Source organism: Bos grunniens, chromosome 8 (assembly GCF_055505025.1).
Source record: "Bos grunniens cultivar Pamir isolate PY7600 chromosome 8, Bosgru_T2T1.0, whole genome shotgun sequence".
Taxonomy (NCBI): domain Eukaryota; kingdom Metazoa; phylum Chordata; class Mammalia; order Artiodactyla; family Bovidae; genus Bos; species Bos grunniens.
In genome coordinates, this window is record NC_141172.1 from 42,965,455 (window position 1) to 42,977,601 (window position 12,147).

The 12,147-nt window shown below is 40.6% G+C and overlaps 1 pseudogene across 1 annotated transcript; it reads right to left on the reverse strand.

The window, feature by feature from the left end:
• Positions 1–9,192: 9,192 nt before the first annotated feature.
• On the reverse strand, positions 9,193–10,550 carry LOC147366985 (N-alpha-acetyltransferase 50 pseudogene; annotated as a pseudogene). Its single transcript, XR_015169677.1, has one exon. The product of XR_015169677.1 is annotated as an N-alpha-acetyltransferase 50 pseudogene (transcript).
• Positions 10,551–12,147: the final 1,597 nt, after the last annotated feature.

Here is a 12,147-nt window from a genome sequence, read left to right on the forward strand (position 1 = left end):
GGGCGTCTGTCACCTTATAATATCTGGGCCTCGAGTAGGCCTCAGAGGCTGACGCGACCCGGGTCCTAGAGCCTACATCCAGGCTCCTGGACTCTGGCCCCTTGCCTCAGGAGGCGCCTTTCTTTCCTCAAGAGCCGGATGCCCCCAGGGGCACGCGCCGTGCCATCCCAAGCCCGGCGCCCGGGCTCTGCATTTCCCTAGGAAGCTAGGAAGCGCCTGGGCGGAGCGGAGGGAAGATAAGGCGCGGCCCGGCACTGGCCATGCCCGGCCCACGCCAAACTAGAGGACTTAGTTTAACCCAAGGTCGTCAGTGAGGAGTCAGCCAAGAGTCCTTACAGTGAGTTTTTCCTCTTCAGCAGGATTTTCGCTCTTTCCCCTTGTGATCTCCAGGAACCCAGGCACCCTCCATGTAGATAACGGGACCCCATCCGTCCGCCTGCAGTCTCGGAGCCGCTGCCTCCTCCCCAGCCGCCCACCCATCTTGGAGGTGGAGGTACGCCCGGCGCTGCCCAGCCAAGCCCCGGTTCCTCTTCGGAATCTTGACCCTGCGCTTCACCTCGCGCTCCGCGGGGGCCCTGGATTCTGACAGCGCGGAAGGGACCCCGATGTGCCCAGGTTGTTGGGCGCGGCTGGCCTGGCGAGAGGCGATGAGGGGTGGGGACTCCGGGCTGAGGAAGGACTAGCCCTCGGTCACCCCCAGCCGGCTGGAATAGGAGTGCAGGTGGGGCCCCCGCCGAGAAGGAAGGAGGGCGTCTGTGATTGGGCGGACTGGACCCCGAGGTGGTCGAAGGCTACTAGCCTGGAGGCCTGCTGGTGGCCTGCACGCCCCACATAGGTGCGACGTGGCACCGTGATAACTTGAGTTTCGCGGGGTTCCTGCGTACAGTGGGTGTGCGGTACTTGCTTATTCAAGGGAACGTAGCTAATGATTCAGGAACCTCTCACTCTCTCTCTTGTCCTAAACCAGGCATCTGCCTAAACCAGACATTCCCTTCTCATTCATTTTGGCTTGGATGAAATAACGGTATGTAGAATATCTAGAGGTACAGCGGACGCTACGGTAATTAGTAAGAATTAACAAAGGCTGGAGGAGGGAGAGGGAGAAGGCAATGGCACCCCACTCCAGTACTGTTGCCCGGAAAATCCCATGGATGGAGGAGCCTGGTAGGCTGCAGTCCATGGGGTCGCTAAGAGTCAGACACGACTGAGCGACTTTACTTTCACTTTCCACTTTCATGCATTGGAGAAGGAAATAGCAACCCACTCCGGTGTTCTCGCCTGGAGAATCCCATGGACGGAGAAGCCTGGTAGGCTGCAGTCCATGGGGTCGAAAAGAGTCCGACACGACTGAAGCGACTTAGCAGCAGCAGCAGGGGGAGGGAGATAGAGCAAATTTCGTTTTCTAATAATTTGCACCCTGCTTCACATTTTACTGGAAGTGTGAAGAACTTCTAGTTCTCATCCCCGCAACTCCCAGCATTTAGGAAGAATGTTCAGAAATGTCTTCCCACGTTAATATATGATTCCAGTTTGAATGGTAAAATTACTGTAATTGCTAATGTTACCTTGTAATTTCTACAAAAATAGGTTAGTCTTAACGGTCATGTTTTCGTATCAGCACTGACATTATTTAAGTGGGTTTAAAATTCATATACACCACTAGGTGTAAAGAACTTAAATAAGTGATAGCTATTAATACCAAAATTTGGCCTCCCCTCAAAAAAAAAAAAAAAAAAAAAAACCACAAGAAAATTAGGTGTAGGAAAAGGAAAACGATTTGAAGACCCAGTCTGAAGTTCAGTAACACCGGCTTCCTGCTGCTCAGCTGTCTTAACATAATTAAGGTTCATATGTTAAAATGAATGCTTATAAAAGAAGTACTTAGTTATAAACTTCCTTTTCTTGCTTGTTCTTAGAATGGGGGTATGCTTATTAAAATCAGTAATTAAGTCTATTTGGGGATAGTTATGATTTATTCTAACAGTGAAGCAGTTTCTGTTCAGGCAAAGAGAACAATGAGATTGAATTAAGCATGATTAAAATTAATTCTATTTCTTTAGATACTGTCATTTTGCTACCAGTAGCTATGTCTATATTCAAAGCCATGCTTATGACCAATAGTTCTTAAAATTAAGGTGACTGCATTATTGTTATTCATGGTATCTGTTGTATAAGAGACATTGTACCATATTTCAAGCTGTATTTATTTTTTCATTTATTAAAATTTTTCTATAATGGAAGCTTCCAAACATATAAAGAGATTAACATAATTAACCTCTATATATCTCTTTGTTAGGCCAGTTTTCTTTCATATTTACCCTCTGACAGTCCTCTCCCACTGGATTATTTTGAATCAAACCCCAGATCTCTTATCATTCCATCTACAAATATTTTTGAAAATTTCTCTAAAAGATAAGAATTACATCGTTGTTACCACAGTGTCATTATCACCACACATCTAAATAATTCATTAATAGTGTCAATTTATCCAGGCTATACTTAAATATCCTCTATTCTCAAAACAATTTTTGATTAGTTGGCTGGTCTGAATTTCGATGCAAATAAGGGCTACACATTATATTTGTTTGATATAGTCTCTTCTGTCTCTTTTAGGTTTCATCAATTCCTTTTCTTTAAATTGCATTTTTGTGGAAGAATCTGGACTATCTCCAAGAATTTGAAATTTGTGAACTTGTGGTTACAAGCAAGTTTTTATAATATTTAGAGATATTTCCAGGGATAAGATTATTTGGACTATTGAATATTAGCAAATATTGATGATAATACTGTTTGCCAAGGGGCAGAGCTTAGTTAAGATACCTTTAAGAGCAGAGCTAACTGTTGAGAAAGTATTATTAGGGTAAGCATGAGTCTGGGAAATGTAATTTTTTCCCTAAATGTAAATATAACATTTTCTTACAACTTTAAAAATGAAATTATTTCCCATGTATTTATAGAAATATGAAATTACCAATCAAATACTTCATCTAAAAATTTAAATCTAGTCTTATTTTGGCGTGAATGAAGCTCTTTACACCTTTAAAATTTTAGTTGAAGTTCTAAAGACATTTTATGTTTCAAAATTTTATGTTTTTGGGACTTCCCTGGCAGTCCCGCAGTTAAGACTCTGAGCTCCCAATGCAGGGGGCATGGGTTTGATCTCTGGTCTGGGAACTAAGACCCAACATGTTGCAGGCCCCATCCCACAAATTGTTTTATATTGTTTTGTATTTTAGAATGAAAAGTGGTGACATTTAGTGAGATCAGGGATAGGGTAATTGCATAAATTCTGTGCTCATTAGAAGAAAATTCATTTTAGGATAAGTCTAAATTGAACAGACTTATGAAAGAAATTAGACTAAACGGAAAATATTCACTTTAAGAAATATATTTACTAAAAATGATATGCCTACTAAATTCAATTTCCATTCTTCTGTTGTTAATTGGGCTTTTATTATCTTTTGTCTCATTCTGCAGTTCTTTGTAGAAGTTTTGGTGTTCCCAGTCTCTGGAATCCCTATGTAGATAGAGACCAAGTTTTAGTCATCTTAGTAGCTCATGAAATTAATTTGATTCTGTTGTATCTGTAATACTGATGTTTGTAAAAATGTGTTACATATTTTGGGCTCTGATTTGTTTAGATGGATCTAAATATTATTCAAATTATTGTTGTTCAAAAAGTATTATTCACCCAGAACAAGTAGAGATTTTAGGTAAAACTAGATTTGGGTATTCTAATACCTTAATTAATAGATCACTTTGTTAATACCTGTTAAGTAAGCAGGTGGTGTTTTATATAATGTTGTTGGGTATTTTTTGTCTGAATTTCCTAATTCACTGCATTTAGCACTTAATCAGTATAATATTACATACCATATCACATGGTATATACAAATATATGTATATATTTTATGTTCAATAGCTTTTAAACTTTAATCCTGGAATAGATTTCCAATGTTTTCTAAAACCATTTAAATACCAGCTATAGGGAACAGCTTCTGTTTGTTAAAATAAAACGTAGACTCCAGTTTTCTCAGGACTAACCTAGTTTCCAAGAATAGACGGTAGTGAGGAATTGGGTCTCTGGATGAAAAGTGTGTTGGTTTGCATTCCATTTCTGTCTCTTACTAGCTCTGCTGTCTTGGACAAACAGCCTCTCAATTTCCCCATCTATATAATGGTGACAATTATAGATTTCGTTGTAAAGATCACCTGATATAATGCATATGAATGGTTAGTCTGGCAGGTTAAATACTCTAAACATCAGCTGTTATTTAGTGATGACAATAACCGTGATGTGTCCTTAAGTATTGGTGGCATTTCCCTGATACCTTCTTTCTTGTGTCCTGCTCAGTCTTCACGTGGCGGACATTCTTTAGTTCCTGCCCTATATGGTTGATGTATAGGGCATGTCGTTTCTTTCCTGCCAGACAGTTCCCAGTGCAGATCTCCTGCTAACTTAGCTTAGCCTTCTGGTGTAAGGGACAAAGATGTGCACCATCACTTCCCGAGAACCGGTGTAGTGAAGTACACACCCTTTGGGCGAACTCTTCCTGTTTTCAAATAGAATTGCTTTTGCCTGTCACCAAAGCCTCGCAAAATAACATGAAGTCACCACAACACCTCTAAAATTAGAATTCGCACTTGTAGAATAAAGGAGCATCCTTTCTTTGAATGAACCACCTGCTTCATTTCTGCTCAGCTTGATTTTCACTTGATATGTTGGTTTATCTTTCATTCATTCGTCCAGAAAGTATTCCTTGAGCAATTACTCTGTTAAGTACTGTGCTAGAAGCAAAGGATAATACAATGATGAAGATGATAGATGGAGTCCCTACCACCAGGGCTCAGAGTCCAGCAGAGGACACAGACAAGGAAGCAGGCAACTATAGGATTGTGTGATGGAGCCAATGCAAGGTAAACCCACAGTGTTGTAAGAACATGTAGAGGATGGCACATGTGTGCAGCTCAGTGGCAGAGGGCATCAGCTTCTTCAGGTCATGCTTATCAATGATATTGAAGGTGGGGAGAAAGACATGGACTCTAGTTTGTTTTAATGGGTTCCATTTGGCTCTGGTGGGTTTCCATCTGTCCTTGCTTTCCCCAGCATCATGTGTAGCTTCACTGGAGATAGATGCATTGTCTATCTGCAGTGACCTTTGGCCCCCACTAGGCACAAAGGCATCAGTCTCCTGTGGATTCTTCACCAGGTCCTACAGTTACACATCATCTAATCCTTGTAATAAATCCCATATTGCATATTACTTGTCATGGTTCTGCTTCTTAGACTGAATCCTAATGTATAAATTCCCCATTAGGTTATAAACACCCTGTGAAAATGGACCATGTGATACCCTTTTCCCTTTGAAGTCTAGACCAAGGATCAGCGAAATCTTATTTTTTGCTCTGTGGGCCACTTATAATCTGTCTCTTTCCCTTTATTTCATCTCTTCCATCTCTTTCTCCTACTATTTTTACTTGTCCTCCTCTTCCTTTTTCTCTTCTTCTCCTCTCTCCTCTTCCTCTTAACAATCTTTAAAAAATGTGAAACTATTTTTTGCTCACAGACCATACAAATGGAGCCCATAGTTTGCTGGCCCTGATCTGTTGTAGCTCAGTAGCTCTCAGAGAAGTGACACCACATTGTAGGGAGGGATTTTTGTGTTTTGTGTGCAGTGATTGGGAGGCATTACTGACATTTTTGGGGGTGAGATTTAGAGTTGATGAACATCCAGAAATATATCATACAGTCCCACCCAAGAAAGAAAACCATTCATGGTATATGAATTTGAATCCCCTTCTACAATGGTCTACATTTGTAGCTGTTGCTGTCATGGTAATCTACATGTTTAAATGTAAGCAGGTAACTAGTTCACAGTCTTATTTAAACATTTGGAAAAATCTTAATCTTTATTTCTATAAGTACTTTTCTGTCCCTTCTCCCCCCAGGGATTCTAAACTCACATAATATGAGGACTTCCCAGGTGGCGCTAGTGGTGAAGAACCTGGCTGCCAATGCAGGAGGACGTAAGAGACACACGTTTGATCCCTGGGTCGGGAAGATGCCCTGGAACGGGGCATGGCAACCCACTCCAGTATTCTTGCCTGGAGAATCCCATGGACTGAAGAGCCTAGCAGGCTGCAGCCCATAGGGACAGAGTCCGACACAACTGAAGTGACTTAGCAAACACACACAAAGTTGTCCCATAGCCCACTGCTACTCTATTAATTTATTTTAGCCTTTTTTCTCTGTGTTTCATTTGGAGTAATTTGTATTGCTATGTTTTAAAATTTATTTGTCGTTTTTTCCTGTGATGTTTAATTGGGTCATTAATCCTCTCTAATGTATTTTTTTTTTTTTTTTTTACATTTGGCCTGTTTTAATTAAAGTTAGATCTTAAAGAAACGTAAAAGTACATAAAACAGTATGGGGAACAGTAGGCAATGACTACATATAGCTGCTGATCTCAGAATTCAACACAATGCATTTACATTTCTTTGACATTTACCAGACATCACAGATTTCTACCAGAACATCACATAAGTTTATTTCAGATGTAACAGCAATGTTAAAATCAACAAGTTTAAATCTTAACCGCACCAAGTAAACTTAGCTATTTAAGTATTTTTAAAGTTATTCCCTCCAAAAAACTGAGGGAGCTTTTCTTTTCCACCCCACATTCCACGGTTTCCCAATAGTTAGTTCTATTTTTGGAGGACTCCGAATTGACAGGTAAACTGCTTTGGGGATATTTCAGAACTTCTTTCCCCAAATGAAAACTAATCTGGACAAATTATATATTGCATAGATTTCTCTGCAGATTCTTTTCCTTAGAACCTAAATGTAATTACCATATAATTTTACCTATTTGCCCCACAGAAAAAAACTATCTTCCCCCAAAAATACGATGGGTACATCTTGTGATCTTCTAGTTAATAGAATTATTTTACCTCAATGATAATTATCGTATTTCAAAATAACCAACTCAACATGGGACATTATTTCAGTCTTTACTGACTTCTAGGCACATGAAAGTGTACCTAGCTTCTACCTCCTCTACATCCTCCTCCATAAATGGATGGAATTATTTCATGTAAGTCTGATGTAGGACAATTCACGTTTTACAAACACAATTTAGGTTAAAGTCAGTGACTAGTGTGGAGAAAGAAACACTAAAATGATAGGGAGCCTACACACTCAATTCAAAATTTTAATATTTTTTCCTCCATAAATAATATGTACTTAATTGTCATGAGGCAGCTATTCGGTTTTCATTAACCACATTTAGGGATACATTCATAGGACTGATTAGATAGTCCAGGTGAAATGGTTATAGAAATAGAGGCAGTGTCATCTCACAAAACTCATTTATATATCAAAATCTATTTTGACATCTGAAGTTTACAAAAAGACTGAATTCTTCAAACTAATCTTGCCTTCTGTAACTCAAGCATTCTTCTCTTGGCAAGAGCAAGCTGAAGCTTATCCATGAAGGTAAAGGTGCTCAATGCTAAACTTTTCTTCTAAGCTTAGATTTGGACTGCTTAAGAAACTGATACCCAAGAAATCAGCAAGGTCTTTCTACATTTTTACTATCTTAAGATTAGAACTCTATGAACTCACTCATCAACTATCTTCCTTTCCTATATTATTCTTGGCACTCAACTAAGACGGTTGAAGTCTATTGTACCTTGCATTTTCACATTCTCAAATAAGAACTTAAGATTATAAGATGTGCATAAACATTGTGTAAAATAATTTTGTCATTCAATGTATTTGAAGAGATGAAACTTTTATGCCAGAATTCACACAAGAGGATAAATGTTATCAATCAACCTTCTTTTTAAAGTCAAATGACAGAAAATTCAAGCTCTGTGCATTGTTTTAAGTCTAATGAAAACATTTCTTAGGCCACTGGTATTGGCAATGTAGAAAATTTTAAATATTGGAGATGGAATTATGGAGGAAAGCCTGAAAATTTTAGAGGTCTTCTATTTTCTTACAGAAAGTTACTGACCAGTCAAAGCCACTCCCTAAGTGCCAGAAAATGATCTGGCATAAACCAGTCCTGTTGGTACAGGAGGTCACAGTGACATTCACGTTATTAACACTTCTAGACTTCTACTTTTCCCAAGAACAGAAGCAATGTATTTAACAATTCCCCCTCCCCCAAATCCTTAAACTCAGTATCACAGGCACAGAATGTAAGCAAATCTGGGATGTTCTCCAACAGATAAGCCATAGCACAGCTATGTTATTCTCAAAAATACTGTCTAAATATTCTTTCCTCTAAAATCAAATGCTCAGTGGCCACACTTCTAACAGTCTGTATTAGCTGACATTAAATGCATTTATTGTGCCACAAATCCATCTAAGCTTCCGTTTAGGTATTTTTTTGTATATCCAGGAGACAATACCTACTTCAGGTTTATTTAAGGGCACTGACCTATAAAGGACAAACTCCATATTTAAGGTCTGACCAACTACTGTGTGTTTACTGAAGAAAAACAACAGGAAAAAAGCAGATCACAACAAACCTCTTTAGGTCAGTTAAAGGCCATATCTCTAGCTGGGATATTAAAAAAAAAAATGAATCTCACCAGCCCATATGCTAAAAGATAATGCCACTAGTAACAATCAACAGCAGGAAAAACAAACCTGCTAAGCACCAGCCCACTCATTAGCAAAAAGCAGTTTAACTCACATACTGAGACCAAAGTCTAATACTACTGATTCAAACTGTCCCACCCACCTTCAGCCACCAGCAAGGAAGGAAGAAATAACTGCTTAACAGAACAAAATAAGCTTAGTATTTCTTACAAGGATAACAATGGCCCAACTCCTGAGATAATACTCAGAAGGACAAAAGGTGGAGTGAAGGCAATGTATAGGGATTAGTATCCCACAAAATCTTTAAAAACCCAAAGTACCACAAACACACTAAACTTGTCTAAGAGTTAGAGGACAAGATATTGCTGCTGCTTCTTTTTGTCCTTTGAAATATACAATATTTTGTAGGCTCTGCCCTTCAATGTGAAAGCAGGACATTAAAAAAAAAAAAAAGGAAATTGACACTCAAATTTTTGGGACCATATATATCTTAACTGTGAAACTAAACCGATCTATACCTTCTCCTTCCTACAATCAAACCACCTCACAAAAATAAGAAAACTAAAACAATCCAAACATGATTAATAAGTCCTTAAAAGTTTAAAACTTTTAGAGGAAAGGGAAGCAAGTTTTGAAAGGAGGAAAAGTAAGAACAAGGAAGGAGGAAAGTTTTAAAAGAAAGGGGGGGCGGGGAATCAATGGGCCTCTCTTTTATTTGGCGACAAGCAAGTGCAAGAAAGTTCATCTGTAATTTGTTCAGTTGTCTGTCTTTTGCACATCTGCGTTCTGGCCAGAAGGGACCTTGAGGTTTTTCTGCAACACGTGAGCATCTGCGGGCTCTATCCTCTTACAGTAGTTCTTCTTTGTCTCAATAATCTCAAAGCCAAACTTTCTGTAGAAGTCAATTGCAGACTCATTGCTGATCTGGACATGCAGATAGATGTTGTCAAAAGTGCCATCTTTTTCACAGATGTTTAAGACATGATTTAACATTTTAGTTCCAATTCCTAGCCTTCGGTATGGCGCCAGACAGCCTAGTGTCATGATGTAAAGTCGCTTCTGATTCTGTGAATGATCCACCCTACAGCACACTGCACCCACTGCGATATCATTGAAGTAGGCAAGTTTTGCTAGTTCGCCAACCTCCAACACATCCTTGTAGAACTTGTCATTGTAGCTGACTGGAAAGATGACCTGGTTTAATCTCTTCAGCTGTTTAATATTGTGTGGTGTCACATCTCCCAGCTCGATCCGGCTACCTTTCATCTTCCCCGCCTGCTGAGGCCGTTGTTACCGCCTATATCAACGCCGTTGTCGTCGCCGCCCTGAGCTCTCCGCGCCCTCAGCTCGGGCCACTCAACCCCACAAGCCGGCCTCCTCGCCAAAGGCAAGAAGCTGAGCGGGTGACGGAGGCCGCGAGAGTTTAGCGCGGCCCTGCGTCTCTGGAGGGGGCGGAGGTGCCTCCCGCCGCCGCGCTAGTGCAGCAGCTTCTCCACACGTGCACACGGGGAACTCGCCGCCCGCCCGCCCTCTAATGTATTTTTTATCTCACACTTTATAATGTTCACCTCTAGAAGTGTAATTTGAGTCTTTTCCTAGATTTTTCATGTCTCTGGTTAAAATGGCCAGTCTTTTCTATAGCTTCTAGAACATGTGGAATACAGTTGCAGTAACTGTTCAAATGTATAATAATTCAGTCACGTCTACCATTTCTTGGATTGATTTTAATTAACCTTTGTGTCATATTTTCTGACCTCTTGACAGCCTTGATAATTTTTGGATGACAGACATTGTGTTTTACATTATTGGATATGTGATAGGTTTGTATTCCTATAATCTTTTTTTTCCTATAAATATTCTTAAGCCTTAGTTTCTCATGCCATTAAGCTACTTGGAAAAAGTCTGATCTTTTCAGATCTTGCTTTATTAAATGATAAGAACAGCATTTAGTGTAAGACTGCTTTACCCCCTACGGAGACAAAAACCCCTCTGAGTCCTCTACGCCTGCCTCATGAATTGAGGTTTTCCATTTTGACTGATGGCAGCAGGCACTATTTGTTGCCCCGTGTGAGCACCCAGTGCTTTTCCCTAGTGGATGGTTCTTTCTCTAGTTTCAGGTAACTCTCACATCGATTCTCTGGTCTATACTGTGCTGGATACATAGGAGGATGAGTATTTGCTGCAGTTTTGTAGAGCGCTTTTCTCCCCAGTACCTTGCTGTGGAAATTCTAGCCACCTCAGCCTTTCCAGACCCCCAGCTCTGTCCCTGCCCTCAGAGAAACCTCTGAGCTCTGTCTGCATCCCTTTTCCTGTGCTGTGGCCTGGGAGCCCTCACAATGCAGTAAACCAGAAACAAACCCCATTTGTTTCCCCAAACAGGGGAATTCAGACTTTTGTTGCTTGAGTCCAGTGTCTTCAAGACTATTGTTTCATGACTTTTGTCCAGTTTTTTAGTTATTTCTGATGAGAGCATAATTTTGGTCTCTGTTACTGTCTTGGCCAAAAGGATAAGTCATTTCCCCAAGCATTTATACATCAGAATACATATAATTTTATTTTAAGCTACTTTGGTTTTAAATCTTCTTTACCTTCTATTTAGGGCACTACATCAGTTATTTGGAAATTTTATTCAGATTATCATTTTTATTTAAGGAATGGTACACAGGGCATTCCAGAATAGTCATTAGACAAAAGGAATCATTGTGTCAGGGTGAGAATCACGGCTCTAATACCTATGGTGACTTTCTAATCTATTATGCATGTTGGAGCACTATTAAAAGTAACTGAGAGCACTGTTAATAATTATGTCAGGACCATTGCCTAAACTGGACTGTCCTAGGCGACCTAGGACGTGGTTGGCCTTTGCTCGGCCTTGTACTCCTGATTATGTAGTTCTAGAGCCTGTGATACGACTGAGCGACTTCACTTTCACTTTTTACTTTCATGCATTGGAGAAGGAAATGGCAACCCACTCCAGTGTTCTTGCCTGGAGAATCCCAGGGATGGGGGAGCCTGGTGGGCTGCTGTCTATGGGGTCGCACAGAGTCGGACATGACTGAAGCGACTTACCAGCAGCAGCAGCAGCAGAGCCTGTGATGAGCTGCTTTGTGCCACGTGTTGGCGTTACCAGAATCAATAAGGCAAAGTCCTTGCCTGAGGAGCTGACTGAGAGACAGGAGGCAGTTTGTTATGATCCAGTATGATCTGTGCTCTGACAGAGGAACTGATGAGAGTCTGCTGAGGAGCACGTCTGACCCCAGTGGAGGGGAGATGCATTTTGAAGCATGTTCATTAGTTTTTGGGCTGAGAAGGGAGAGGGTAAGGTATTCCAGGCAGTGTGTGTGGAGGCCAGGGGCCAGGGGAGCACAAAGAATGATGAGAGAGTGATTCTGGTTGCTGGAGAGCAAGGTACATGGGGAGCTGGTAGTAAAGGAGGGAGAATGCAGTTTCCATAGCGACAGCGGTTACTCTTCAGTGCTCACTTCCCATCTGCTAGATACAGTTCCAGCACTTTAAACATATTAGCTCATTTAATC